The following is a 25591-nucleotide window of genomic DNA, read 5'->3' as shown; positions in this document are numbered from 1 at the left end:
AGGAGGGCGGGGAGGCGGGGGGGCGGGGGGGGGGGCTGGCCGGAAGGTGTGGGGGGCAGGAGGCAGGAGCAGGCCTCGACCCCGGGCCTGGGCCACCTCTCCCCGGGCCTGTGCTCCCGAGGCCCTGGGCCCTGGATCCCCTAGCGAGGCCCTCGGGCTGCCCCCAGCCCCCAGGCCCACCGGCAGCCGACCAACCCCCACACCCCTCCCGGCGCCCCCGCGACCTGGGCCCCCCCACCCCCCTGTCTGTGTGTCTCGGTCAGGGCCTGGTGCGGGTGGGTGGTCAGGGGAAGCGCGGTGGAGGTAGGGCCACGGGGCGGGGCTGCCGCTTCTGGGCTGGTGTGTGGCGTCGCACGTCGCCCATGTGTCCTCGTGGCCTCGGGTGGGCTGGGAGCGTGGTGGGGTGGAGAGGAGGGGAGAGCCGAGCCGAGCCGAGCCCAACTGAGCAGAGCTGTCTGGAGGAGAGCAGAAGAGAGCAGAGGAGAGGAGAGGAGGGAAGGCCAGGTGGCCGGCTGGGCCTAGCCTAGGGCGCTGGGTGGGCGCTGGTGGTGTGGGGGTGGCGGGGGCGGAGCACACCGAGCGCGGGGCGGGCGCGGGGGCGGGGGCGGGGGGTGTGGGGGGAGTGGTGGTGGGGGCGGAGAACGCACCCTGGTTGAGGCCTGGGGAGGCACGCGGTGGCGGCACGGCTGGGGAGCCCCGGGATAGGAGAGTGCCCCGACAGACTTTGGCGTTGGGGGGCCCCCCCCTCCCCCGGGCGGGCTGGCGGGCGGGTGGGCGGGGAGGCGGGCGCCAGGCCCAGGGCAGGCTGAGTGGGGAGCCCTGGCTAACGCCGGGGCCCGGGAAGCGCGCAGCAGGCTCTTGGGGCGGCCAGCTGAAGCGGCAGGCGTCTACGGCCATACCACCCTGAACGCGCCCGATCTCGTCTGATCTCGGAAGCTAAGCAGGGTCGGGCCTGGTTAGTACTTGGATGGGAGACCGCCTGGGAATACCGGGTGCTGTAGGCTTTTTTTTTCGCCCCCAAACGCTTGTCTTTGGCCTTCCTCTTTTCTCTCCCACTTGGGCCCCCCTGCCTCTGCCTTGGCCGCCACCGCTGGGCGCCCTGGCCAACGCGGCGGCCTCCCAACAGTCCCTGAACGCCTCAGCCCCTGAGCCCGGTCCCCTCACGCCCCTGACCCCCTGACCCCTGGCCACCCCAGACCCAGCATCGCGGGCCCCTGGCCCCAAAAAGGGCGGCCCGCTGCACGGGCGGCCGGCCACAAGCCAGCGTTTCCGCCTGCACGACACGAGGCCCACCCGCGCCTCAGCCGGCCTTGGGGGGCTGCTGGCAGGGCGGGGCAGTCTTGGAAGGGGGTTTTGGGGCCAGAGGCAGGGAAAGGGGGACCGGGGTGAGGACCACGGCCATGGACGCGGGGAGGGGCGTGGGGGTCGCCGGGCTGTGGGAGGAGGGCGGGGAGGCGGGGGGGGGGGGCCAGGCCCGAGGGTGTGGGGGGCAGGAGGCAGGAGCAGGCCTCGACCCCGGGCCTGGGCCACCTCTCCGCGGGCCTGTGCTCCCGAGGCCCTGGGCCCTGGATCCCCTAGCGAGGCCCTCGGGCTGCCCCCAGCCCCCAGGCCCACCGGCAGCCGACCAACCCCCACACCTCTCCCGGCGCCCCCGCGACCTGGGCCCCCCCACCCCCCGCCCCTTCTCTCCACGGGGCCTGGGCTCCGCTCCGGCCGGAAGGGCATTCATTCCCTTCCCTCTCCCCGACCAGCTCCCCTTGGCCCCTTGGGCCCCGCGCCCGGGCTCAGGTGCCCGGGACGCGAGATGGCCGACCGCCCTGGGCTTCCGGAGCCGTGGGCACCCGGCTCCACGCTGCGTCTCCCAGGCACAGCGAAGGCAACCGCGAGGCTGTCTCGCTCAGCAAGACCGGGGGCGCCCCACACCGGGCCAAGAGAGGCCCCGGCCCCCCGCCTCACCCCTCACCAGAGGACTAGTCCAGAGGAAGAAACCCTGGCAGGCCCCCAGGCCAGACGGGGTGCTGGGCAGGAATGGGAGCCGAACGGGACTGCAGACACCAAAGCCCGGCCCAAGCAAGCCGGCCCTCCCTCCCGGGGCAGGTGGCAGGCCACCGCAGCCTCCTGGGTGTGTGGTGTCTTGTCCGAGTGTGTGTGCGTGTGTGTGTGTGTTTGTGTGTGTGTTTCTGTGCGCGTGAGTGGGTGTGTGAGCGTTGCGTGCACCCGTGTCTCCGACCGGGTCCCTGTGCGCATGCGGGTCAGGGTCACCGCGTCTGGCCTGGGGGCTGGGGTTGGGGGTGGAGGGTCTGAGGGGGGTCTGCGGGTTAGAGAGTCTGTCTCTGGGGCTCTGCGTTCTTGCCGTCTGTGCAGAGGTCCCTCCGTCTGTGTCTGTCCCTGTGTCTCCCTGGGTATCCGTGTGTCCGTGTAGGTGAGCCGGCCTGTCTGTGTCTCTCGGTCAGGGCCTGGTGCGGGTGGGTGGTCAGGGGAAGCGCGGTGGAGGTAGGGCCACGGGGCGGGGCTGCCGCTTCTGGGCTGGTGTGTGGCGTCGCCCGTCGCCCGTGTGTCCTCGTGGCCTCGGGTGGGCTGGGAGCGAGGTGGGGTGGAGAGGAGGGGAGAGCCGAGCCGAGCCGAGCCCAGCTGAGCAGAGCTGTCTGGAGGAGAGCAGAAGAGAGCAGAGGAGAGGAGAGGAGGGAAGGCCAGGTGGCCGGCTGGGCCTGGCCTAGGGCGCTGGGTGGGCGCTGGTGGTGTGGGGGTGGCGGGGGCGGAGCACACCGAGCGCGGGGCGGGGGCGGGGGCGGGGGCGGGGGGTGTGGGGGGAGTGGTGGTGGGGGCCGAGGACGCACCCCGGTTGCGGCCTGGGGAGGCACGCGGTGGCGGCGCGGCTGGCGAGCCCCGGGATGGGAGAGTGCCCCGACAGACTTTGGCGTTGGGCCCCCCCCCCCCCCGCCCCCCGGGCGGGCTGGCGGGCTGGTGGGCAGGGAGGCGGGCGCCAGGCCCAGTGCAGGCTGAGTGGGGAGCCCTGGCTAACGCCGGGGCCCGGGAAGCGCGCAGCAGGCTCTTGGGGCGGCCAGCTGAAGGGGCAGGCGTCTACGGCCATACCACCCTGAACGCGCCCGATCTCGTCTGATCTCGGAAGCTAAGCAGGGTCGGGCCTGGTTAGTACTTGGATGGGAGACCGCCTGGGAATACCGGGTGCTGTAGGCTTTTTTTTTTCGCCCCCAAACGCTTGTCTTTGGCCTTCCTCTTTTCTCTCCCACTTGGGCCCCCCTGCCTCTGCCTTGGCCGCCACCGCTGGGCGCCCTGGCCAACGCGGCGGCCTCCCAACAGTCCCTGAACGCCTCAGCCCCTGAGCCCGGTCCCCTCACGCCCCTGACCCCCTGACCCCTGGCCACCCCAGACCCAGCATCGCGGGCCCCTGGCCCCAAAAAGGGCGGCCCGCTGCACGGGCGGCCGGCCACAAGCCAGCGTTTCCGCCTGCACGACACGAGGCCCACCCGCGCCTCAGCCGGCCTTGGGGGGCTGCTGGCAGGGCGGGGCAGTCTTGGAAGGGGGCTTTGGGGCCAGAGGCAGGGAAAGGGGGACCGGGGTGAGGACCACGGCCATGGACGCGGGGAGGGGCGTGGGGGCCGCCGGGCTGTGGGAGGAGGGCGGGGAGGCGGGGGGGCGGGGGGGGGCTGGCCCGAGGGTGTGGGGGGCAGGAGGCAGGAGCAGGCCTCGACCCCGGGCCTGGGCCACCTCTCCGCGGGCCTGTGCTCCCGAGGCCCTGGGCCCTGGATCCCCTAGCGAGGCCCTCGGGCTGCCCCCAGCCCCCAGGCCCACCGGCAGCCGACCAACCCCCACACCCCTCCCGGCGCCCCCGCGACCTGGGCCCCCCCACCCCCCGCCCCTTCTCTCCACGGGGCCTGGGCTCCGCTCCGGCCGGAAGGGCATTCATTCCCTTCCCTCTCCCCGACCAGCTCCCCTTGGCCCCTTGGGCCCCGCGCCCGGGCTCAGGTGCCCGGGACGCGAGATGGCCGACCGCCCTGGTTTTCCGGAGCCGTGGGCACCCGGCTCCACGCTGCGTCTCCCAAGCACAGCGAAGGCAACCGCGAGGCTGTCTCGCTCAGCAAGACCGGGGGCGCCCCACACCGGGCCAAGAGAGGCCCCGGCCCCCCGCCTCACCCCTCACCAGAGGACTAGTCCAGAGGAAGAAACCCTGGCAGGCCCCCAGGCCAGACGGGGTGCTGGGCAGGAATGGGAGCGGAACGGGACTGCAGACACCAAAGCCCGGCCCAAGCAAGCCGGCCCTCCCTCCCGGGGCAGGTGGCAGGCCACCGCAGCCTCCTGGGTGTGTGGTGTCTTGTCCGAGTGTGTGTGCGTGTGTGTGTGTGTTTGTGTGTGTGTTTCTGTGCGCGTGAGTGGGTGTGTGAGCGTTGCGTGCACCCGTGTCTCCGACCGGGTCCATTGTGCGCATGCGGGTCAGGGTCACCGCGTCTGGCCTGGGGGCTGGGGTTGGGGGTGGAGGGTCTGAGGGGGGTCTGCGGGTTAGAGAGTCTGTCTCTGGGGCTCTGCGTTCTTGCCGTCTGTGCAGAGGTCCCTCCGTCTGTGTCTGTCCCTGTGTCTCCCTGGGTATCCGTGTGTCCGTGTAGGTGAGCCGGCCTGTCTGTGTCTCTCGGTCAGGGCCTGGTGCGGGTGGGTGGTCAGGGGAAGCGCGGTGGAGGTAGGGCCACGGGGCGGGGCTGCCGCTTCTGGGCTGGTGTGTGGCGTCGCCCGTCGCCCGTGTGTCCTCGTGGCCTCGGGTGGGCTGGGAGCGAGGTGGGGTGGAGAGGAGGGGAGAGCCGAGCCGAGCCGAGCCCAGCTGAGCAGAGCTGTCTGGAGGAGAGCAGAAGAGAGCAGAGGAGAGGAGAGGAGGGAAGGCCAGGTGGCCGGCTGGGCCTGGCCTAGGGCGCTGGGTGGGCGCTGGTGGTGTGGGGGTGGCGGGGGCGGAGCACACCGAGCGCGGGGCGGGGGCGGGGGCGGGGGCGGGGGGTGTGGGGGGAGTGGTGGTGGGGGCCGAGAACGCACCCCGGTTGCGGCCTGGGGAGGCACGCGGTGGCGGCGCGGCTGGGGAGCCCCGGGATGGGAGAGTGCCCCGACAGACTTTGGCGTTGGGCCCCCCCCCCCCCGCCCCCCGGGCGGGCTGGCGGGCGGGTGGGCGGGGAGGCGGGCGCCTGGCCCAGGGCAGGCTGAGTGGGGAGCCCTGGCTAACGCCGGGGCCCGGGAAGCGCGCAGCAGGCTCTTGGGGCGGCCAGCTGAAGGGGCAGGCGTCTACGGCCATACCACCCTGAACGCGCCCGATCTCGTCTGATCTCGGAAGCTAAGCAGGGTCGGGCCTGGTTAGTACTTGGATGGGAGACCGCCTGGGAATACCGGGTGCTGTAGGCTTTTTTTTTTTCGCCCCCAAACGCTTGTCTTTGGCCTTCCTCTTTTCTCTCCCACTTGGGCCCCCCTGCCTCTGCCTTGGCCGCCACCGCTGGGCGCCCTGGCCAACGCGGCGGCCTCCCAAAAGTCCCTGAACGCCTCAGCCCCTGAGCCCGGTCCCCTCACGCCCCTGACCCCCTGACCCCTGGCCACCCCAGACCCAGCATCGCGGGCCCCTTGCCCCAAAAAGGGCGGCCCGCTGCACGGGCGGCCGGCCACAAGCCAGCGTTTCCGCCTGCACGACACGAGGCCCACCCGCGCCTCAGCCGGCCTTGGGGGGCTGCTGGCAGGGCGGGGCAGTCTTGGAAGGGGGCTTTGGGGCCAGAGGCAGGGAAAGGGGGACCGGGGTGAGGACCACGGCCATGGACGCGGGGAGGGGCGTGGGGGCCGCCGGGCTGTGGGAGGAGGGCGGGGAGGCGGGGGGGCGGGGGGGGGCTGGCCCGAGGGTGTGGGGGGCAGGAGGCAGGAGCAGGCCTCGACCCCGGGCCTGGGCCACCTCTCCGCGGGCCTGTGCTCCCGAGGCCCTGGGCCCTGGATCCCCTAGCGAGGCCCTCGGGCTGCCCCCAGCCCCCAGGCCCACCGGCAGCCGACCAACCCCCACACCCCTCCCGGCGCCCCCGCGACCTGGGCCCCCCCACCCCCCGCCCCTTCTCTCCACGGGGCCTGGGCTCCGCTCCGGCCGGAAGGGCATTCATTCCCTTCCCTCTCCCCGACCAGCTCCCCTTGGCCCCTTGGGCCCCGCGCCCGGGCTCAGGTGCCCGGGACGCGAGATGGCCGACCGCCCTGGGTTTCCGGAGCCGTGGGCACCCGGCTCCACGCTGCGTCTCCCAAGCACAGCGAAGGCAACCGCGAGGCTGTCTCGCTCAGCAAGACCGGGGGCGCCCCACACCGGGCCAAGAGAGGCCCCGGCCCCCCGCCTCACCCCTCACCAGAGGACTAGTCCAGAGGAAGAAACCCTGGCAGGCCCCCAGGCCAGACGGGGTGCTGGGCAGGAATGGGAGCGGAACGGGACTGCAGACACCAAAGCCCGGCCCAAGCAAGCCGGCCCTCCCTCCCGGGGCAGGTGGCAGGCCACCGCAGCCTCCTGGGTGTGTGGTGTCTTGTCCGAGTGTGTGTGCGTGTGTGTGTGTGTTTGTGTGTGTGTTTCTGTGCGCGTGAGTGGGTGTGTGAGCGTTGCGTGCACCCGTGTCTCGGACCGGGTCCCTGTGCGCATGCGGGTCAGGGTCACCGCGTCTGGCCTGGGGGCTGGGGTTGGGGGTGGAGGGTCTGAGGGGGGTCTGCGGGTTAGAGAGTCTGTCTCTGGGGCTCTGCGTTCTTGCCGTCTGTGCAGAGGTCCCTCCGTCTGTGTCTGTCCCTGTGTCTCCCTGGGTATCCGTGTGTCCGTGTAGGTGAGCCGGCCTGTCTGTGTCTCTCGGTCAGGGCCTGGTGCGGGTGGGTGGTCAGGGGAAGCGCGGTGGAGGTAGGGCCACGGGGCGGGGCTGCCGCTTCTGGGCTGGTGTGTGGCGTCGCCCGTCGCCCGTGTGTCCTCGTGGCCTCGGGTGGGCTGGGAGCGAGGTGGGGTGGAGAGGAGGGGAGAGCCGAGCCGAGCCGAGCCCAGCTGAGCAGAGCTGTCTGGAGGAGAGCAGAAGAGAGCAGAGGAGAGGAGAGGAGGGAAGGCCAGGTGGCCGGCTGGGCCTGGCCTAGGGCGCTGGGTGGGCGCTGGTGGTGTGGGGGTGGCGGGGGCGGAGCACACCGAGCGCGGGGCGGGGGCGGGGGCGGGGGCGGGGGCGGGGGGTGTGGGGGGAGTGGTGGTGGGGGCCGAGAACGCACCCCGGTTGCGGCCTGGGGAGGCACGCGGTGGCGGCGCGGCTGGGGAGCCCCGGGATGGGAGAGTGCCCCGACAGACTTTGGCGTTGGGCCCCCCCCCCCCCCCCCCCGCCCCCCGGGCGGGCTGGCGGGCGGGTGGGCGGGGAGGCGGGCGCCAGGCCCAGGGCAGGCTGAGTGGGGAGCCCTGGCTAACGCCGGGGCCCGGGAAGCGCGCAGCAGGCTCTTGGGGCGGCCAGCTGAAGCGGCAGGCGTCTACGGCCATACCACCCTGAACGCGCCCGATCTCGTCTGATCTCGGAAGCTAAGCAGGGTCGGGCCTGGTTAGTACTTGGATGGGAGACCGCCTGGGAATACCGGGTGCTGTAGGCTTTTTTTTTTCGCCCCCAAACGCTTGTCTTTGGCCTTCCTCTTTTCTCTCCCACTTGGGCCCCCCTGCCTCTGCCTTGGCCGCCACCGCTGGGCGCCCTGGCCAACGCGGCGGCCTCCCAACAGTCCCTGAACGCCTCAGCCCCTGAGCCCGGTCCCCTCACGCCCCTGACCCCCTGACCCCTGGCCACCCCAGACCCAGCATCGCGGGCCCCTGGCCCCAAAAAGGGCGGCCCGCTGCACGGGCGGCCGGCCACAAGCCAGCGTTTCCGCCTGCACGACACGAGGCCCACCCGCGCCTCAGCCGGCCTTGGGGGGCTGCTGGCAGGGCGGGGCAGTCTTGGAAGGGGGCTTTGGGGCCAGAGGCAGGGAAAGGGGGACCGGGGTGAGGACCACGGCCATGGACGCGGGGAGGGGCGTGGGGGCCGCCGGGCTGTGGGAGGAGGGCGGGGAGGCGGGGGGGCGGGGGGGGGCTGGCCCGAGGGTGTGGGGGGCAGGAGGCAGGAGCAGGCCTCGACCCCGGGCCTGGGCCACCTCTCCGCGGGCCTGTGCTCCCGAGGCCCTGGGCCCTGGATCCCCTAGCGAGGCCCTCGGGCTGCCCCCAGCCCCCAGGCCCACCGGCAGCCGACCAACCCCCACACCCCTCCCGGCGCCCCCGCGACCTGGGCCCCCCCACCCCCCGCCCCTTCTCTCCACGGGGCCTGGGCTCCGCTCCGGCCGGAAGGGCATTCATTCCCTTCCCTCTCCCCGACCAGCTCCCCTTGGCCCCTTGGGCCCCGCGCCCGGGCTCAGGTGCCCGGGACGCGAGATGGCCGACCGCCCTGGGTTTCCGGAGCCGTGGGCACCCGGCTCCACGCTGCGTCTCCCAAGCACAGCGAAGGCAACCGCGAGGCTGTCTCGCTCAGCAAGACCGGGGGCGCCCCACACCGGGCCAAGAGAGGCCCCGGCCCCCCGCCTCACCCCTCACCAGAGGACTAGTCCAGAGGAAGAAACCCTGGCAGGCCCCCAGGCCAGACGGGGTGCTGGGCAGGAATGGGAGCGGAACGGGACTGCAGACACCAAAGCCCGGCCCAAGCAAGCCGGCCCTCCCTCCCGGGGCAGGTGGCAGGCCACCGCAGCCTCCTGGGTGTGTGGTGTCTTGTCCGAGTGTGTGTGCGTGTGTGTGTGTGTTTGTGTGTGTGTTTCTGTGCGCGTGAGTGGGTGTGTGAGCGTTGCGTGCACCCGTGTCTCCGACCGGGTCCATTGTGCGCATGCGGGTCAGGGTCACCGCGTCTGGCCTGGGGGCTGGGGTTGGGGGTGGAGGGTCTGAGGGGGGTCTGCGGGTTAGAGAGTCTGTCTCTGGGGCTCTGCGTTCTTGCCGTCTGTGTAGAGGTCCCTCCGTCTGTGTCTGTCCCTGTGTCTCCCTGGGTATCCGTGTGTCCGTGTAGGTGAGCCGGCCTGTCTGTGTCTCTCGGTCAGGGCCTGGTGCGGGTGGGTGGTCAGGGGAAGCGCGGTGGAGGTAGGGCCACGGGGCGGGGCTGCCGCTTCTGGGCTGGTGTGTGGCGTCGCCCGTCGCCCGTGTGTCCTCGTGGCCTCGGGTGGGCTGGGAGCGAGGTGGGGTGGAGAGGAGGGGAGAGCCGAGCCGAGCCGAGCCCAGCTGAGCAGAGCTGTCTGGAGGAGAGCAGAAGAGAGCAGAGGAGAGGAGAGGAGGGAAGGCCAGGTGGCCGGCTGGGCCTGGCCTAGGGCGCTGGGTGGGCGCTGGTGGTGTGGGGGTGGCGGGGGCGGAGCACACCGAGCGCGGGGCGGGGGCGGGGGCGGGGGCGGGGGGTGTGGGGGGGAGTGGTGGTGGGGGCCGAGAACGCACCCCGGTTGCGGCCTGGGGAGGCACGCGGTGGCGGCGCGGCTGGGGAGCCCCGGGATGGGAGAGTGCCCCGACAGACTTTGGCGTTGGGCCCCCCCCCCCCCGCCCCCCGGGCGGGCTGGCGGGCGGGTGGGCGGGGAGGCGGGCGCCAGGCCCAGGGCAGGCTGAGTGGGGAGCCCTGGCTAACGCCGGGGCCCGGGAAGCGCGCAGCAGGCTCTTGGGGCGGCCAGCTGAAGGGGCAGGCGTCTACGGCCATACCACCCTGAACGCGCCCGATCTCGTCTGATCTCGGAAGCTAAGCAGGGTCGGGCCTGGTTAGTACTTGGATGGGAGACCGCCTGGGAATACCGGGTGCTGTAGGCTTTTTTTTTTTCGCCCCCAAACGCTTGTCTTTGGCCTTCCTCTTTTCTCTCCCACTTGGGCCCCCCTGCCTCTGCCTTGGCCGCCACCGCTGGGCGCCCTGGCCAACGCGGCGGCCTCCCAACAGTCCCTGAACGCCTCAGCCCCTGAGCCCGGTCCCCTCACGCCCCTGACCCCCTGACCCCTGGCCACCCCAGACCCAGCATCGCGGGCCCCTGGCCCCAAAAAGGGCGGCCCGCTGCACGGGCGGCCGGCCACAAGCCAGCGTTTCCGCCTGCACGACACGAGGCCCACCCGCGCCTCAGCCGGCCTTGGGGGGCTGCTGGCAGGGCGGGGCAGTCTTGGAAGGGGGCTTTGGGGCCAGAGGCAGGGAAAGGGGGACCGGGGTAGGACCACGGCCATGGACGCGGGGAGGGGCGTGGGGGCCGCCGGGCTGTGGGAGGAGGGCGGGGAGGCGGGGGGGGCGGGGGGGGGCTGGCCCGAGGGTGTGGGGGGCAGGAGGCAGGAGCAGGCCTCGACCCCGGGCCTGGGCCACCTCTCCGCGGGCCTGTGCTCCCGAGGCCCTGGGCCCTGGATCCCCTAGCGAGGCCCTCGGGCTGCCCCCAGCCCCCAGGCCCACCGGCAGCCGACCAACCCCCACACCCCTCCCGGCGCCCCCGCGACCTGGGCCCCCCCACCCCCCGCCCCTTCTCTCCACGGGGCCTGGGCTCCGCTCCGGCCGGAAGGGCATTCATTCCCTTCCCTCTCCCCGACCAGCTCCCCTTGGCCCCTTGGGCCCCGCGCCCGGGCTCAGGTGCCCGGGACGCGAGATGGCCGACCGCCCTGGGTTTCCGGAGCCGTGGGCACCCGGCTCCACGCTGCGTCTCCCAAGCACAGCGAAGGCAACCGCGAGGCTGTCTCGCTCAGCAAGACCGGGGGCGCCCCACACCGGGCCAAGAGAGGCCCCGGCCCCCCGCCTCACCCCTCACCAGAGGACTAGTCCAGAGGAAGAAACCCTGGCAGGCCCCCAGGCCAGACGGGGTGCTGGGCAGGAATGGGAGCGGAACGGGACTGCAGACACCAAAGCCCGGCCCAAGCAAGCCGGCCCTCCCTCCCGGGGCAGGTGGCAGGCCACCGCAGCCTCCTGGGTGTGTGGTGTCTTGTCCGAGTGTGTGTGCGTGTGTGTGTGTGTTTGTGTGTGTGTTTCTGTGCGCGTGAGTGGGTGTGTGAGCGTTGCGTGCACCCGTGTCTCCGACCGGGTAGCTGTGCGCATTCGGGTCAGGGTCACCGCGTCTGGCCTGGGGGCTGGGGTTGGGGGTGGAGGGTCTGAGGGGGGTCTGCGGGTTAGAGAGTCTGTCTCTGGGGCTCTGCGTTCTTGCCGTCTGTGCAGAGGTCCCTCCGTCTGTGTCTGTCCCTGTGTCTCCCTGGGTATCCGTGTGTCCGTGTAGGTGAGCCGGCCTGTCTGTGTCTCTCGGTCAGGGCCTGGTGCGGGTGGGTGGTCAGGGGAAGCGCGGTGGAGGTAGGGCCACGGGGCGGGGCAGCCGCTTCTGGGCTGGTGTGTGGCGTCGCCCGTCGCCCGTGTGTCCTCGTGGCCTCGGGTGGGCTGGGAGCGAGGTGGGGTGGAGAGGAGGGGAGAGCCGAGCCGAGCCGAGCCCAGCTGAGCAGAGCTGTCTGGAGGAGAGCAGAAGAGAGCAGAGGAGAGGAGAGGAGGGAAGGCCAGGTGGCCGGCTGGGCCTGGCCTAGGGCGCTGGGTGGGCGCTGGTGGTGTGGGGGTGGCGGGGGCGGAGCACACCGAGCGCGGGGCGGGGGCGGGGGCGGGGGCGGGGGGTGTGGGGGGAGTGGTGGTGGGGGCCGAGAACGCACCCCGTTGCGGCCTGGGGAGGCACGCGGTGGCGGCGCGGCTGGGGAGCCCCGGGATGGGAGAGTGCCCCGACAGACTTTGGCGTTGGGCCCCCCCCCCCCCGCCCCCCGGGCGGGCTGGCGGGCCGGTGGGCGGGGAGGCGGGCGCCAGGCCCAGGGCAGGCTGAGTGGGGAGCCCTGGCTAACGCCGGGGCCCGGGAAGCGCGCAGCAGGCTCTTGGGGCGGCCAGCTGAAGCGGCAGGCGTCTATGGCCATAGCACCCTGAACACGCCCGATCTCGTCTGATCTCGGAAGCTAAGCAAGGTCGGGCCTGGTTAGTACTTGGATGGGAGACCGCCTGGGAATACCGGGTGCTGTAGGCTTTTTTTTTCGCCCCCAAACGCTTGTCTTTGGCCTTCCTCTTTTCTCTCCCACTTGGGCCCCCCTGCCTCTGCCTTGGCCGCACCCGCTGGGCGCCCTGGCCAACGCGGCTGCCTCCCAACAGTCCCTGAACGCCTCAGCCCCTGAGCCCGGTCCCCTCACGCCCCTGACCCCCTGACCCCTGGCCACCCCAGACCCAGCATCGCGGGCCCCTGGCCCCAAAAATGGCGGCCCGCTGCACGGGCGGCCGGCCACAAGCCAGCGTTTCCGCCTGCACGACACGAGGCCCACCCGTGCCTCAGCCGGCCTTGTGGGGCTGCTGGCAGGGCGGGGCAGTCTTGGAAGGGGGCTTTGGGGCCAGAGGCAGGGAAAGGGGGACCGGGGTGAGGACCACGGCCATGGACGCGGGGAGGGGCGTGGGGGCCGCCGGGCTGTGGGAGGAGGGCGGGGAGGCGGGGGGGGGGGGCCAGGCCCGAGGGTGTGGGGGGCAGGAGGCAGGAGCAGGCCTCGACCCCGGGCCTTGGCCACTTCTCCGCGGGCCTGTGCTCCCGAGGCCCTGGGCCCTGGATCCCCTAGCGAGGCCCTCGGGCTGTCCCCAGCCCCCAGGCCCACCGGCAGCCGACCAACCCCCACACCCCTCCCGGCGCCCCCGCGACCTGGGCCCCCCCACCCCCCTGTCTGTGTTTCTCGGTCAGGGCCTGGTGCGGGTGGGTTGTCAGGAGAAGCGCGGTGGAGGTAGGGCCACGGGGCGGGGCTGCCGCTTCTGGGCTGGTGTGTGGCGTCGCCCGTCGCCCATGTGTCCTCGTGGCCTCGGGTGGGCTGGGAGCGAGGTGGGGTGGAGAGGAGGGGAGAGCCGAGCCGAGCCGAGCCCAGCTGAGCAGAGCTGTCTGGAGGAGAGCAGAAGAGAGCAGAGGAGAGGAGAGGAGGGAAGGCCAGGTGGCCGGCTGGGCCTGGCCTAGGGCGCTGGGTGGGCGCTGGTGGTGTGGGGGTGGCGGGGGCGGAGCACACCGAGCGCGGGGCGGGGGCGGGGGCGGGGGGTGTGGGGGGAGTGGTGGTGGGGGCGGAGGACGCACCCCGGTTGCGGCCTGGGGAGGCACGCGGTGGCGGCAAGGCTGGGGAGCCCCGGGATGGGAGAGTGCCCCGACAGACTTTGGCGTTGGGGGGGCCCCCCCGGGCGGGCTGGCGGGCGGGTGGGCGAGGTGGCGGGCGCCAGGCCCAGGGCAGGCTGAGTGGGGAGCCCTGGCTAACGTCGGGACCCGGGAAGCGCGCAGCAGGCTTTTGGGGCGGCCAGCTGAAGCGGCAGGCGTCTATGGCCATAGCACCCTGAACACGCCCGATCTCGTCGGATCTCGGAAGCTAAGCAAGGTCGGGCCTGGTTAGTACTTGGATGGGAGACCGCCTGGGAATACCGGGTGCTGTAGGCTTTTTTTTTCGCCCCCAAACGCTTGTCTTTGGCCTTCCTCTTTTCTCTCCCACTTGGGCCCCCCTGCCTCTGCCTTGGCCGCCACCGCTGGGCGCCCTGGCCAACGCGGCTGCCTCCCAACAGTCCCTGAACGCCTCAGCCCCTGAGCCCGGTCCCCTCACGCCCCTGACCCCCTGACCCCTGGCCACCCCAGACCCAGCATCGCGGGCCCCTGGCCCCAAAAATGGCGGCCCGCTGCACGGGCGGCCGGCCACAAGCCAGCGTTTCCGCCTGCACGACACGAGGCCCACCCGTGCCTCAGCCGGCCTTGTGGGGCTGCTGGCAGGTCGGGGCAGTCTTGGAAGGGGGCTTTGGGGCCAGAGGCAGGGAAAGGGGGACCGGGGTGAGGACCACGGCCATGGACGCGGGGAGGGGCGTGGGGGCCGCCGGGCTGTGGGAGGAGGGCGGGGAGGCGGGGGGGGGGGGGGCCAGGCTCGAGGGTGTGGGGGGCAGGAGGCAGGAGCAGGCCTCGACCCCGGGCCTTGGCCACTTCTCCGCGGGCCTGTGCTCCCGAGGCCCTGGGCCCTGGATCCCCTAGCGAGGCCCTCGGGCTGTCCCCAGCCCCCAGGCCCACCGGCAGCCGACCATCCCCCACACCCCTCCCGGCGCCCCCGCGACCTGGGCACCCCCACCCCCCGCCCCTTCTCTCCACGGGGCCTGGGCTCTGCTCCGGCCGGAAGGGCATTCATTCCCTTCCCTCTACCCAACCAGCTCCCCTTGACCCCTTGGACCCCGCGCCCGGGCTCTGGTGCCCCGGAAGCGAGATGGCCGACCGCCCTGGGCTTCCGGAGCCGTGGGCACCCGGCTCCACGCTGCGTCTCCCAGGCACAGCGAAGGCAACCGCGAGGCTGTCTCGCTCAGCAAGACCGGGGGCACCCCACACCGGGCCAAGAGAGGCCCCGGGCCCCGCCTCACCCCTCACCAGAGGACTAGTCCAGAGGAAGAAACCCAGGCAGGCCCCCAGGCCAGACGGGGTGCGGGGCAGGAATGGGAGCGGAACGGGACTGCAGACACCAAAGCCCGGCCCAAGCAAGCCGGCCCTCCCTCCCGGGGCAGGTGGCAGGCCACCGCAGCCTCCTGGGTGTGTGGTGTCTTGTCCGAGTGTGTGTGCGTGTGTGTGTGTGTTTGTGTGTGTGTTTCTGTGCGCGTGAGTGGGTGTGTGAGCGTTGCGTGCACCCGTGTCTCCGACCGGGTCCCTGTGCGCATGCGGGTCAGGGTCACCGCGTCTGGCCTGGGGGCTGGGGTTGGGGGTGGAGGGTCTGAGGGGGGTCTGCGGGTTAGAGAGTCTGTCTCTGGGGCTCTGCGTTCTTGCCGTCTGTGCAGAGGTCCCTCCGTCTGTGTCTGTCCCTGTGTCTCCCTGGGTATCCGTGTGTCCGTGTAGGTGAGCCGGCCTGTCTGTGTCTCTCGGTCAGGGCCTGGTGCGGGTGGGTTGTCAGGAGAAGCGCGGTGGAGGTAGGGCCACGGGGCGGGGCTGCCGCTTCTGGGCTGGTGTGTGGCGTCGCCCGTCGCCCATGTGTCCTCGTGGCCTCGGGTGGGCTGGGAGCGAGGTGGGGTGGAGAGGAGGGGAGAGCCGAGCCGAGCCGAGCCCAGCTGAGCAGAGCTGTCTGGAGGAGAGCAGAAGAGAGCAGAGGAGAGGAGAGGAGGGATGGCCAGGTGGCCGGCTGGGCCTGGCCTAGGGCGCTGGGTGGGCGCTGGTGGTGTGGGGGTGGCGGGGGCGGAGCACACCGAGCGCGGGGCGGGGGCGGGGGCGGGGGGTGTGGGGGGAGTGGTGGTGGGGGCGGAGGACGCACCCCGGTTGCGGCCTGGGGAGGCACGCGGTGGCGGCAAGGCTGGGGAGCCCCGGGATGGGAGAGTGCCCCGACAGACTTTGGCGTTGGGGGGGCCCCCCCGGGTGGGCTGGCGGGCGGGTGGGCGGGGTGGCGGGCGCCAGGCCCAGGGCAGGCTGAGTGGGGAGCCCTGGCTAACGTCGGGACCCGGGAAGCGCGCAGCAGGCTCTTGGGGCGGCCAGCTGAAGCGGCAGGCGTCTATGGCCATAGCACCCTGAACACGCCCGATCTCGTCTGATCTCGGAAGCTAAGCAAGGTCGGGCCTGGTTACTACTTGGATGGGAGACCGCCTGGGAATACCGGGTGCTGTAGGCTTTTTTTTTCGCCCCCAAACGCTTGTCTTTGGCCTTCCTCTTTTCTCTCCCACTTGGGCCCCCCTGCCTCTGCCTTGGCCGCCACCGCTGGGCGCCCTGGCCAACGCGGCGGCCTCCCAACAGTCCCTGAACGCCTCAGCCCCTGAGCCCGGTCCCCTCACGCCCCTGACCCCCTGACCCCTGGCCACCCCAGACCCAGCATCGCGGGCCCCTGGCCCCAAAAAGGGCGGCCCGCTGCACGGGCGGCCGGCCACAAGCCAGCGTTTCCGCCTGCACGACACGAGGCCCACCCGCGCCTCAGCCGGCCTTGGGGGGCTGCTGGCAGGGCGGGGCAGTCTTGGAAGGGGGCTTTGGGGCCAGAGGCAGGGAAAGGGGGACCGGGGTAGGACCACGGCCATGGACGCGGGGAGGGGCGTGGGGGCCGCCGGGCTGTGGGAGGAGGGCGGGGAGGCGGGGGGGCGGGGGGGGGGCTGGCCCGAGGGTGTGGGGGGCAGGAGGCAGGAGCAGGCCTCGACCCCGGGCCTGGGCCACCTCTCCGCGGGCCTGTGCTCCCGAGGCCCTGGGCCCTGGATCCCCTAGCGAGGCCCTCGGGCTGCCCCCAGCCCCCAGGCCCACCGGCAGCCGACCAACCCCCACACCCCTCCCGGCGCCCCCGCGACCTGGGCCCCCCCACCCCCCGCCCCTTCTCTCCACGGGGCCTGGGCTCCGCTCCGGCCGGAAGGGCATTCATTCCCTTCCCTCTCCCCGACCAGCTCCCCTTGGCCCCTTGGGCCCCGCGCCCGGGCTCAGGTGCCCGGGACGCGAGATGGCCGACCGCCCTGGGTTTCCGGAGCCGTGGGCACCCGGCTCCACGCTGCGTCTCCCAAGCACAGCGAAGGCAACCGCGAGGCTGTCTCGCTCAGCAAGACCGGGGGCGCCCCACACCGGGCCAAGAGAGGCCCCGGCCCCCCGCCTCACCCCTCACCAGAGGACTAGTCCAGAGGAAGAAACCCTGGCAGGCCCCCAGGCCAGACGGGGTGCTGGGCAGGAATGGGAGCGGAACGGGACTGCAGACACCAAAGCCCGGCCCAAGCAAGCCGGCCCTCCCTCCCGGGGCAGGTGGCAGGCCACCGCAGCCTCCTGGGTGTGTGGTGTCTTGTCCGAGTGTGTGTGCGTGTGTGTGTGTGTTTGTGTGTGTGTTTCTGTGCGCGTGAGTGGGTGTGTGAGCGTTGCGTGCACCCGTGTCTCCGACCGGGTAGCTGTGCGCATTCGGGTCAGGGTCACCGCGTCTGGCCTGGGGGCTGGGGTTGGGGGTGGAGGGTCTGAGGGGGGTCTGCGGGTTAGAGAGTCTGTCTCTGGGGCTCTGCGTTCTTGCCGTCTGTGCAGAGGTCCCTCCGTCTGTGTCTGTCCCTGTGTCTCCCTGGGTATCCGTGTGTCCGTGTAGGTGAGCCGGCCTGTCTGTGTCTCTCGGTCAGGGCCTGGTGCGGGTGGGTGGTCAGGGGAAGCGCGGTGGAGGTAGGGCCACGGGGCGGGGCAGCCGCTTCTGGGCTGGTGTGTGGCGTCGCCCGTCGCCCGTGTGTCCTCGTGGCCTCGGGTGGGCTGGGAGCGAGGTGGGGTGGAGAGGAGGGGAGAGCCGAGCCGAGCCGAGCCCAGCTGAGCAGAGCTGTCTGGAGGAGAGCAGAAGAGAGCAGAGGAGAGGAGAGGAGGGAAGGCCAGGTGGCCGGCTGGGCCTGGCCTAGGGCGCTGGGTGGGCGCTGGTGGTGTGGGGGTGGCGGGGGCGGAGCACACCGAGCGCGGGGCGGGGGCGGGGGCGGGGGCGGGGGGTGTGGGGGGAGTGGTGGTGGGGGCCGAGAACGCACCCCGTTGCGGCCTGGGGAGGCACGCGGTGGCGGCGCGGCTGGGGAGCCCCGGGATGGGAGAGTGCCCCGACAGACTTTGGCGTTGGGCCCCCCCCCCCCGCCCCCCGGGCGGGCTGGCGGGCCGGTGGGCGGGGAGGCGGGCGCCAGGCCCAGGGCAGGCTGAGTGGGGAGCCCTGGCTAACGCCGGGGCCCGGGAAGCGCGCAGCAGGCTCTTGGGGCGGCCAGCTGAAGCGGCAGGCGTCTATGGCCATAGCACCCTGAACACGCCCGATCTCGTCTGATCTCGGAAGCTAAGCAAGGTCGGGCCTGGTTAGTACTTGGATGGGAGACCGCCTGGGAATACCGGGTGCTGTAGGCTTTTTTTTTCGCCCCCAAACGCTTGTCTTTGGCCTTCCTCTTTTCTCTCCCACTTGGGCCCCCCTGCCTCTGCCTTGGCCGCACCCGCTGGGCGCCCTGGCCAACGCGGCGGCCTCCCAACAGTCCCTGAACGCCTCAGCCCCTGAGCCCGGTCCCCTCACGCCCCTGACCCCCTGACCCCTGGCCACCCCAGACCCAGCATCGCGGGCCCCTGGCCCCAAAAATGGCGGCCCGCTGCACGGGCGGCCGGCCACAAGCCAGCGTTTCCGCCTGCACGACACGAGGCCCACCCGTGCCTCAGCCGGCCTTGTGGGGCTGCTGGCAGGGCGGGGCAGTCTTGGAAGGGGGCTTTGGGGCCAGAGGCAGGGAAAGGGGGACCGGGGTGAGGACCACGGCCATGGACGCGGGGAGGGGCGTGGGGGCCGCCGGGCTGTGGGAGGAGGGCGGGGAGGCGGGGGGGGGGGGCCAGGCCCGAGGGTGTGGGGGGCAGGAGGCAGGAGCAGGCCTCGACCCCGGGCCTTGGCCACTTCTCCGCGGGCCTGTGCTCCCGAGGCCCTGGGCCCTGGATCCCCTAGCGAGGCCCTCGGGCTGTCCCCAGCCCCCAGGCCCACCGGCAGCCGACCAACCCCCACACCCCTCCCGGCGCCCCCGCGACCTGGGCCCCCCCACCCCCCTGTCTGTGTTTCTCGGTCAGGGCCTGGTGCGGGTGGGTTGTCAGGAGAAGCGCGGTGGAGGTAGGGCCACGGGGCGGGGCTGCCGCTTCTGGGCTGGTGTGTGGCGTCGCCCGTCGCCCATGTGTCCTCGTGGCCTCGGGTGGGCTGGGAGCGAGGTGGGGTGGAGAGGAGGGGAGAGCCGAGCCGAGCCGAGCCCAGCTGAGCAGAGCTGTCTGGAGGAGAGCAGAAGAGAGCAGAGGAGAGGAGAGGAGGGAAGGCCAGGTGGCCGGCTGGGCCTGGCCTAGGGCGCTGGGTGGGCGCTGGTGGTGTGGGGGTGGCGGGGGCGGAGCACACCGAGCGCGGGGCGGGGGCGGGGGCGGGGGGTGTGGGGGGAGTGGTGGTGGGGGCGGAGGACGCACCCCGGTTGCGGCCTGGGGAGGCACGCGGTGGCGGCAAGGCTGGGGAGCCCCGGGATGGGAGAGTGCCCCGACAGACTTTGGCGTTGGGGGGGCCCCCCCGGGCGGGCTGGCGGGCGGGTGGGCGAGGTGGCGGGCGCCAGGCCCAGGGCAGGCTGAGTGGGGAGCCCTGGCTAACGTCGGGACCCGGGAAGCGCGCAGCAGGCTTTTGGGGCGGCCAGCTGAAGCGGCAGGCGTCTATGGCCATAGCACCCTGAACACGCCCGATCTCGTCGGATCTCGGAAGCTAAGCAAGGTCGGGCCTGGTTAGTACTTGGATGGGAGACCGCCTGGGAATACCGGGTGCTGTAGGCTTTTTTTTTCGCCCCCAAACGCTTGTCTTTGGCCTTCCTCTTTTCTCTCCCACTTGGGCCCCCCTGCCTCTGCCTTGGCCGCCACCGCTGGGCGCCCTGGCCAACGCGGCTGCCTCCCAACAGTCCCTGAACGCCTCAGCCCCTGAGCCCGGTCCCCTCACGCCCCTGACCCCCTGACCCCTGGCCACCCCAGACCCAGCATCGCGGGCCCCTGGCCCCAAAAATGGCGGCCCGCTGCACGGGCGGCCGGCCACAAGCCAGCGTTTCCGCCTGCACGACACGAGGCCCACCCGTGCCTCAGCCGGCCTTGTGGGGCTGCTGGCAGGTCGGGGCAGTCTTGGAAGGGGGCTTTGGGGCCAGAGGCAGGGAAAGGGGGACCGGGGTGAGGACCACGGCCATGGACGCGGGGAGGGGCGTGGGGGCCGCCGGGCTGTGGGAGGAGGGCGGGGAGGCGGGGGGGGGGGGGGCCAGGCTCGAGGGTGTGGGGGGCAGGAGGCAGGAGCAGGCCTCGACCCCGGGCCTTGGCCACTTCTCCGCGGGCCTGTGCTCCCGAGGCCCTGGGCCCTGGATCCCCTAGCGAGGCCCTCGGGCTGTCCCCAGCCCCCAGGCCCACCGGCAGCCGACCATCCCCCACACCCCTCCCGGCGCCCCCGCGACCTGGGCACCCCCACCCCCCGCCCCTTCTCTCCACGGGGCCTGGGCTCTGCTCCGGCCGGAAGGGCATTCATTCCCTTCCCTCTACCCAACCAGCTCCCCTTGACCCCTTGGACCCCGCGCCCGGGCTCTGGTGCCCCGGAAGCGAGATGGCCGACCGCCCTGGGCTTCCGGAGCCGTGGGCACCCGGCTCCACGCTGCGTCTCCCAGGCACAGCGAAGGCAACCGCGAGGCTGTCTCGCTCAGCAAGACCGGGGGCACCCCACACCGGGCCAAGAGAGGCCCCGGGCCCCGCCTCACCCCTCACCAGAGGACTAGTCCAGAGGAAGAAACCCAGGCAGGCCCCCAGGCCAGACGGGGTGCGGGGCAGGAATGGGAGCGGAACGGGACTGCAGACACCAAAGCCCGGCCCAAGCAAGCCGGCCCTCCCTCCCGGGGCAGGTGGCAGGCCACCGCAGCCTCCTGGGTGTGTGGTGTCTTGTCCGAGTGTGTGTGCGTGTGTGTGTGTGTTTGTGTGTGTGTTTCTGTGCGCGTGAGTGGGTGTGTGAGCGTTGCGTGCACCCGTGTCTCCGACCGGGTCCCTGTGCGCATGCGGGTCAGGGTCACCGCGTCTGGCCTGGGGGCTGGGGTTGGGGGTGGAGGGTCTGAGGGGGGTCTGCGGGTTAGAGAGTCTGTCTCTGGGGCTCTGCGTTCTTGCCGTCTGTGCAGAGGTCCCTCCGTCTGTGTCTGTCCCTGTGTCTCCCTGGGTATCCGTGTGTCCGTGTAGGTGAGCCGGCCTGTCTGTGTCTCTCGGTCAGGGCCTGGTGCGGGTGGGTTGTCAGGAGAAGCGCGGTGGAGGTAGGGCCACGGGGCGGGGCTGCCGCTTCTGGGCTGGTGTGTGGCGTCGCCCGTCGCCCATGTGTCCTCGTGGCCTCGGGTGGGCTGGGAGCGAGGTGGGGTGGAGAGGAGGGGAGAGCCGAGCCGAGCCGAGCCCAGCTGAGCAGAGCTGTCTGGAGGAGAGCAGAAGAGAGCAGAGGAGAGGAGAGGAGGGATGGCCAGGTGGCCGGCTGGGCCTGGCCTAGGGCGCTGGGTGGGCGCTGGTGGTGTGGGGGTGGCGGGGGCGGAGCACACCGAGCGCGGGGCGGGGGCGGGGGCGGGGGGTGTGGGGGGAGTGGTGGTGGGGGCGGAGGACGCACCCCGGTTGCGGCCTGGGGAGGCACGCGGTGGCGGCAAGGCTGGGGAGCCCCGGGATGGGAGAGTGCCCCGACAGACTTTGGCGTTGGGGGGGCCCCCCCGGGTGGGCTGGCGGGCGGGTGGGCGGGGTGGCGGGCGCCAGGCCCAGGGCAGGCTGAGTGGGGAGCCCTGGCTAACGTCGGGACCCGGGAAGCGCGCAGCAGGCTCTTGGGGCGGCCAGCTGAAGCGGCAGGCGTCTATGGCCATAGCACCCTGAACACGCCCGATCTCGTCTGATCTCGGAAGCTAAGCAAGGTCGGGCCTGGTTAGTACTTGGATGGGAGACCGCCTGGGAATACCGGGTGCTGTAGGCTTTTTTTTTCGCCCCCAAACGCTTGTCTTTGGCCTTCCTCTTTTCTCTCCCACTTGGGCCCCCCTGCCTCTGCCTTGGCCGCCACCGCTGGGCGCCCTGGCCAACGCGGCTGCCTCCCAACAGTCCCTGAACGCCTCAGCCCCTGAGCCCGGTCCCCTCACGCCCCTGACCCCCTGACCCCTGGCCACCCCAGACCCAGCATCGCGGGCCCCTGGCCCCAAAAATGGCGGCCCGCTGCACGGGCGGCCGGCCACAAGCCAGCGTTTCCGCCTGCACGACACGAGGCCCACCCGCGCCTCAGCCGGCCTTGTGGGGCTGCTGGCACGGCGGGGCAGTCTTGGAAGGGGGCTTTGGGGCCAGAGGCAGGGAAAGGGGGACCGGGGTGAGGACCACGGCCATGGACGCGGGGAGGGGCGTGGGGGCCGCCGGGCTGTGGGAGGAGGGCGGGGAGGCGGGGGGGGGGGGCCCAGCCCCGAGGGTGTGGGGGGCAGGAGGCAGGAGCAGGCCTCGACCCCGGGCCTGGGCCACCTCTCCGCGGGCCTGTGCTCCCGAGGCCCTGGGCCCTGGATCCCCTAGCGAGGCCCTCGGGCTGCCCCCAGCCCCCAGGCCCACCGGCAGCCGACCAACCCCCACACCCCTCCCGGCGCCCCCGCGACCTGGGCCCCCCCACCCCCCGCCCCTTCTCTCCACGGGGCCTGGGCTCCGCTCCGGCCGGAAGGGCATTCATTCCCTTCCCTCTCCCCGACCAGCTCCCCTTGGCCCCTTGGGCCCCGCGCCCGGGCTCAGGTGCCCGGGACGCGAGATGGCCGACCGCCCTGGGTTTCCGGAGCCGTGGGCACCCGGCTCCACGCTGCGTCTCCCAGGCACAGCGAAGGCAACCGCGAGGCTGTCTCGCTCAGCAAGACCGGGGGCGCCCCACACCGGGCCAAGAGAGGCCCCGGCCCCCCGCCTCACCCCTCACCAGAGGACTAGTCCAGAGGAAGAAACCCTGGCAGGCCCCCAGGCCAGACGGGGTGCTGGGCAGGAATGGGAGCGGAACGGGACTGCAGACACCAAAGCCCGGCCCAAGCAAGCCGGCCCTCCCTCCCGGGGCAGGTGGCAGGCCACCGCAGCCTCCTGGGTGTGTGGTGTCTTGTCCGAGTGTGTGTGCGTGTGTGTGTGTGTTTGTGTGTGTGTTTCTGTGCGCGTGAGTGGGTGTGTGAGCGTTGCGTGCACCCGTGTCTCCGACCGGGTCCCTGTGCGCATGCGGGTCAGGGTCACCGCGTCTGGCCTGGGGGCTGGGGTTGGGGGTGGAGGGTCTGAGGGGGGTCTGCGGGTTAGAGAGTCTGTCTCTGGGGCTCTGCGTTCTTGCCGTCTGTGCAGAGGTCCCTCCGTCTGTGTCTGTCCCTGTGTCTCCCTGGGTATCCGTGTGTCCGTGTAGGTGAGCCGGCCTGTCTGTGTCTCTCGGTCAGGGCCTGGTGCGGGTGGGTGGTCAGGGGAAGCGCGGTGGAGGTAGGGCCACGGGGCGGGGCTGCCCCTTCTGGGCTAGTGTGTGGCGTCGCCCGTCGCCCATGTGTCCTCGTGGCCTCGGGTGGGCTGGGAGCGAGGTGGGGTGGAGAGGAGGGGAGAGCCGAGCCGAGCCGAGCCCGGCTGAGCAGAGCTGTCTAGAGGAGAGCAGAAGAGAGCAGAGGAGAGGAGAGGAGGGAAGGCCAGGTGGCCGGCTGGGCCTGGCCTAGGGCGCTGGGTGGGCGCTGGTGGTGTGGGGGTGGCGGGGGCGGAGCACACCGAGCGCGGGGCGGGGGCGGGGGCGGGGGCGGGGGGTGTGGGGGGAGTGGTGGTGGGGGCGGAGGACGCACCCCGGTTGCGGCCTGGGGAGGCACGCGGTGGTGGCACGGCTGGGGAGCCCCGGGATGGGAGTGTGCCCCGACAGACTTTGGCGTTGGGGGGGCCCCCACGGCGGGCTGGCGGGCGGGTGGGCGGGGAGGCGGGCGCCAGGCCCAGGGCAGGCTGAGTGGGGAGCCCTGGCTAACGCCGGGGCCCGGGAAGCGCGCAGCAGGCTCTTGGGGCGGCCAGCTGAAGCGGCAGGCGTCTACGGCCATACCACCCTGAACGCGCCCGATCTCGTCTGATCTCGGAAGCTAAGCAGGGTCGGGCCTGGTTAGTACTTGGATGGGAGACCGCCTGGGAATACCGGGTGATGTAGGCTTTTTTTTTCGCCCCCAAACGCTTGTCTTTGGCCTTCCTCTTTTCTCTCCCACTTGGGCCCCCCTGCCTCTGCCTTGGCCGCCAGCGCTGGGCGCCCTGGCCAACGCGGCGGCCTCCCAACAGTCCCTGAACGCCTCAGCCCCTGAGCCCGGTCCCCTCACGCCCCTGACCCCCTGACCCCTGGCCACCGCAGACCCAGCATCGCGGGCCCCTGGCCCCAAAAAGGGCGACCCGCTGCACGGGCGGCCGGCCACAAGCCAGCGTTTCCGCCTGCACGACACGAGGCCCACCCGCGCCTCAGCCGGCCTTGTGGGGCTGCTGGCAGGGCGGGGCAGTCTTGGAAGGGGGCTTTGGGGCCAGAGGCAGGGAAAGGGGGACCGGGGTGAGGACCACGGCCATGGACGCGGGGAGGGGCGTGGGGGCCGCCGGGCTGTGGGAGGAGGGCGGGGAGGCGGGGGGGAGGGCCCAGGCCCGAGGGTGTGGGGGGCAGGAGGCAGGAGCAGGCCTCGACCCCGGGCCTGGGCCACCTCTCCGCGGGCCTGTGCTCCCGAGGCCCTGGGCCCTGGATCCCCTAGCGAGGCCCTCGGGCTGCCCCCAGCCCCCAGGCCCACCGGCAGCCGACCAACCCCCACACCCCTCCCGGCGCCCCCGCGACCTGGGCCCCCCCACCCCCCTGTCTGTGTTTCTCGGTCAGGGCCTGGTGCGGGTGGGTTGTCAGGAGAAGCGCGGTGGAGGTAGGGCCACGGGGCGGGGCTGCCGCTTCTGGGCTGGTGTGTGGCGTCGCCCGTCGCCCATGTGTCCTCGTGGCCTCGGGTGGGCTGGGAGCGAGGTGGGGTGGAGAGGAGGGGAGAGCCGAGCCGAGCCGAGCCCAGCTGAGCAGAGCTGTCTGGAGGAGAGCAGAAGAGAGCAGAGGAGAGGAGAGGAGGGAAGGCCAGGTGGCCGGCTGGGCCTGGCCTAGGGCGCTGGGTGGGCGCTGGTGGTGTGGGGGTGGCGGGGGCGGAGCACACCGAGCGCGGGGCGGTGGCGGGGGCGGGGGGTGTGGGGGGAGTGGTGGTGGGGGCGGAGGACGCACCCCGGTTGCGGCCTGGGGAGGCACGCGGTGGCGGCAAGGCTGGGGAGCCCCGGGATGGGAGAGTGCCCCGACAGACTTTGGCGTTGGGGGGGCCCCCCCGGGCGGGCTGGCGGGCGGGTGGGCGGGGGTGGCGGGCGCCAGGCCCAGGGCAGGCTGAGTGGGGAGCCCTGGCTAACGTCGGGACCCGGGAAGCGCGCAGCAGGCTCTTGGGGCGGCCAGCTGAACCGGCAGGCGTCTATGGCCATAGCACCCTGAACACGCCCGATCTCGTCTGATCTCGGAAGCTAAGCAAGGTCGGGCCTGGTTAGTACTTGGATGGGAGACCGCCTGGGAATACCGGGTGCTGTAGGCTTTTTTTTTCGCCCCCAAACGCTTGTCTTTGGCCTTCCTCTTTTCTCTCCCACTTGGGCCCCCCTGCCTCTGCCTTGGCCGCCACCGCTGGGCGCCCTGGCCAACGCGGCTGCCTCCCAACAGTCCCTGAACGCCTCAGCCCCTGAGCCCGGTCCCCTCACGCCCCTGACCCCCTGACCCCTGGCCACCCCAGACCCAGCATCGCGGGCCCCTGGCCCCAAAAATGGCGGCCCGCTGCACGGGCGGCCGGCCACAAGCCAGCGTTTCCGCCTGCACGACACGAGGCCTACCCGTGCCTCAGCCGGCCTTGTGGGGCTGCTGGCAGGGCGGGGCAGTCTTGGAAGGGGGCTTTGGGGCCAGAGGCAGGGAAAGGGGGACCGGGGTGAGGACCTCGGCCATGGACGCGGGGAGGGGCGTGGGGGCCGCCGGGCTGTGGGAGGAGGGCGGGGAGGCGGGGGGGGGGGGCCAGGCCCGAGGGTGTGCGGGGCAGGAGGCAGGAGCAGGCCTCGACCCCGGGCCTTGGCCACTTCTCCGCGGGCCTGTGCTCCCGAGGCCCTGGGCCCTGGATCCCCTAGCGAGGCC

General features: G+C 72.7%; 13 non-coding genes across 13 annotated transcripts; all 13 read left to right on the top strand.

Moving 5' to 3' along the window:
- Positions 1 to 885: 885 nt before the first annotated feature.
- Positions 886 to 1004, top strand: LOC131830743 (5S ribosomal RNA). The gene has a single exon (XR_009353335.1). It is a non-coding gene; the product is annotated as a 5S ribosomal RNA (ribosomal RNA).
- A 2075-nt stretch (positions 1005 to 3079) lies between these two features.
- LOC131831062 (5S ribosomal RNA) lies at positions 3080 to 3198 on the top strand. The gene has a single exon (XR_009353575.1). It is a non-coding gene; the product is annotated as a 5S ribosomal RNA (ribosomal RNA).
- A 2080-nt stretch (positions 3199 to 5278) lies between these two features.
- Positions 5279 to 5397, top strand: LOC131831024 (5S ribosomal RNA). The gene has a single exon (XR_009353539.1). It is a non-coding gene; the product is annotated as a 5S ribosomal RNA (ribosomal RNA).
- A 2092-nt stretch (positions 5398 to 7489) lies between these two features.
- On the top strand, positions 7490 to 7608 carry LOC131830906 (5S ribosomal RNA). Its single transcript, XR_009353439.1, has one exon. It is a non-coding gene; the product is annotated as a 5S ribosomal RNA (ribosomal RNA).
- Positions 7609 to 9689: 2081 nt separating this feature from the next.
- LOC131830832 (5S ribosomal RNA) lies at positions 9690 to 9808 on the top strand. Its single transcript, XR_009353408.1, has one exon. It is a non-coding gene; the product is annotated as a 5S ribosomal RNA (ribosomal RNA).
- Positions 9809 to 11887: 2079 nt separating this feature from the next.
- On the top strand, positions 11888 to 12006 carry LOC131830785 (5S ribosomal RNA). Its single transcript, XR_009353375.1, has one exon. It is a non-coding gene; the product is annotated as a 5S ribosomal RNA (ribosomal RNA).
- A 1303-nt stretch (positions 12007 to 13309) lies between these two features.
- Positions 13310 to 13428, top strand: LOC131830795 (5S ribosomal RNA). The gene has a single exon (XR_009353384.1). It is a non-coding gene; the product is annotated as a 5S ribosomal RNA (ribosomal RNA).
- Positions 13429 to 15488: 2060 nt separating this feature from the next.
- On the top strand, positions 15489 to 15607 carry LOC131830811 (5S ribosomal RNA). The gene has a single exon (XR_009353401.1). It is a non-coding gene; the product is annotated as a 5S ribosomal RNA (ribosomal RNA).
- A 2076-nt stretch (positions 15608 to 17683) lies between these two features.
- On the top strand, positions 17684 to 17802 carry LOC131830784 (5S ribosomal RNA). Its single transcript, XR_009353374.1, has one exon. It is a non-coding gene; the product is annotated as a 5S ribosomal RNA (ribosomal RNA).
- Positions 17803 to 19105: 1303 nt separating this feature from the next.
- On the top strand, positions 19106 to 19224 carry LOC131830794 (5S ribosomal RNA). Its single transcript, XR_009353383.1, has one exon. It is a non-coding gene; the product is annotated as a 5S ribosomal RNA (ribosomal RNA).
- Positions 19225 to 21284: 2060 nt separating this feature from the next.
- On the top strand, positions 21285 to 21403 carry LOC131830783 (5S ribosomal RNA). Its single transcript, XR_009353373.1, has one exon. It is a non-coding gene; the product is annotated as a 5S ribosomal RNA (ribosomal RNA).
- A 2065-nt stretch (positions 21404 to 23468) lies between these two features.
- LOC131830757 (5S ribosomal RNA) lies at positions 23469 to 23587 on the top strand. Its single transcript, XR_009353348.1, has one exon. It is a non-coding gene; the product is annotated as a 5S ribosomal RNA (ribosomal RNA).
- Positions 23588 to 24891: 1304 nt separating this feature from the next.
- LOC131830782 (5S ribosomal RNA) lies at positions 24892 to 25010 on the top strand. The gene has a single exon (XR_009353372.1). It is a non-coding gene; the product is annotated as a 5S ribosomal RNA (ribosomal RNA).
- Positions 25011 to 25591: the final 581 nt, after the last annotated feature.

This window comes from Mustela lutreola, chromosome 4 (genome assembly GCF_030435805.1).
Source record: "Mustela lutreola isolate mMusLut2 chromosome 4, mMusLut2.pri, whole genome shotgun sequence".
Lineage (NCBI taxonomy): Eukaryota > Metazoa > Chordata > Mammalia > Carnivora > Mustelidae > Mustela > Mustela lutreola.
This window is presented reverse-complemented; position numbering and strand designations above follow the sequence as displayed.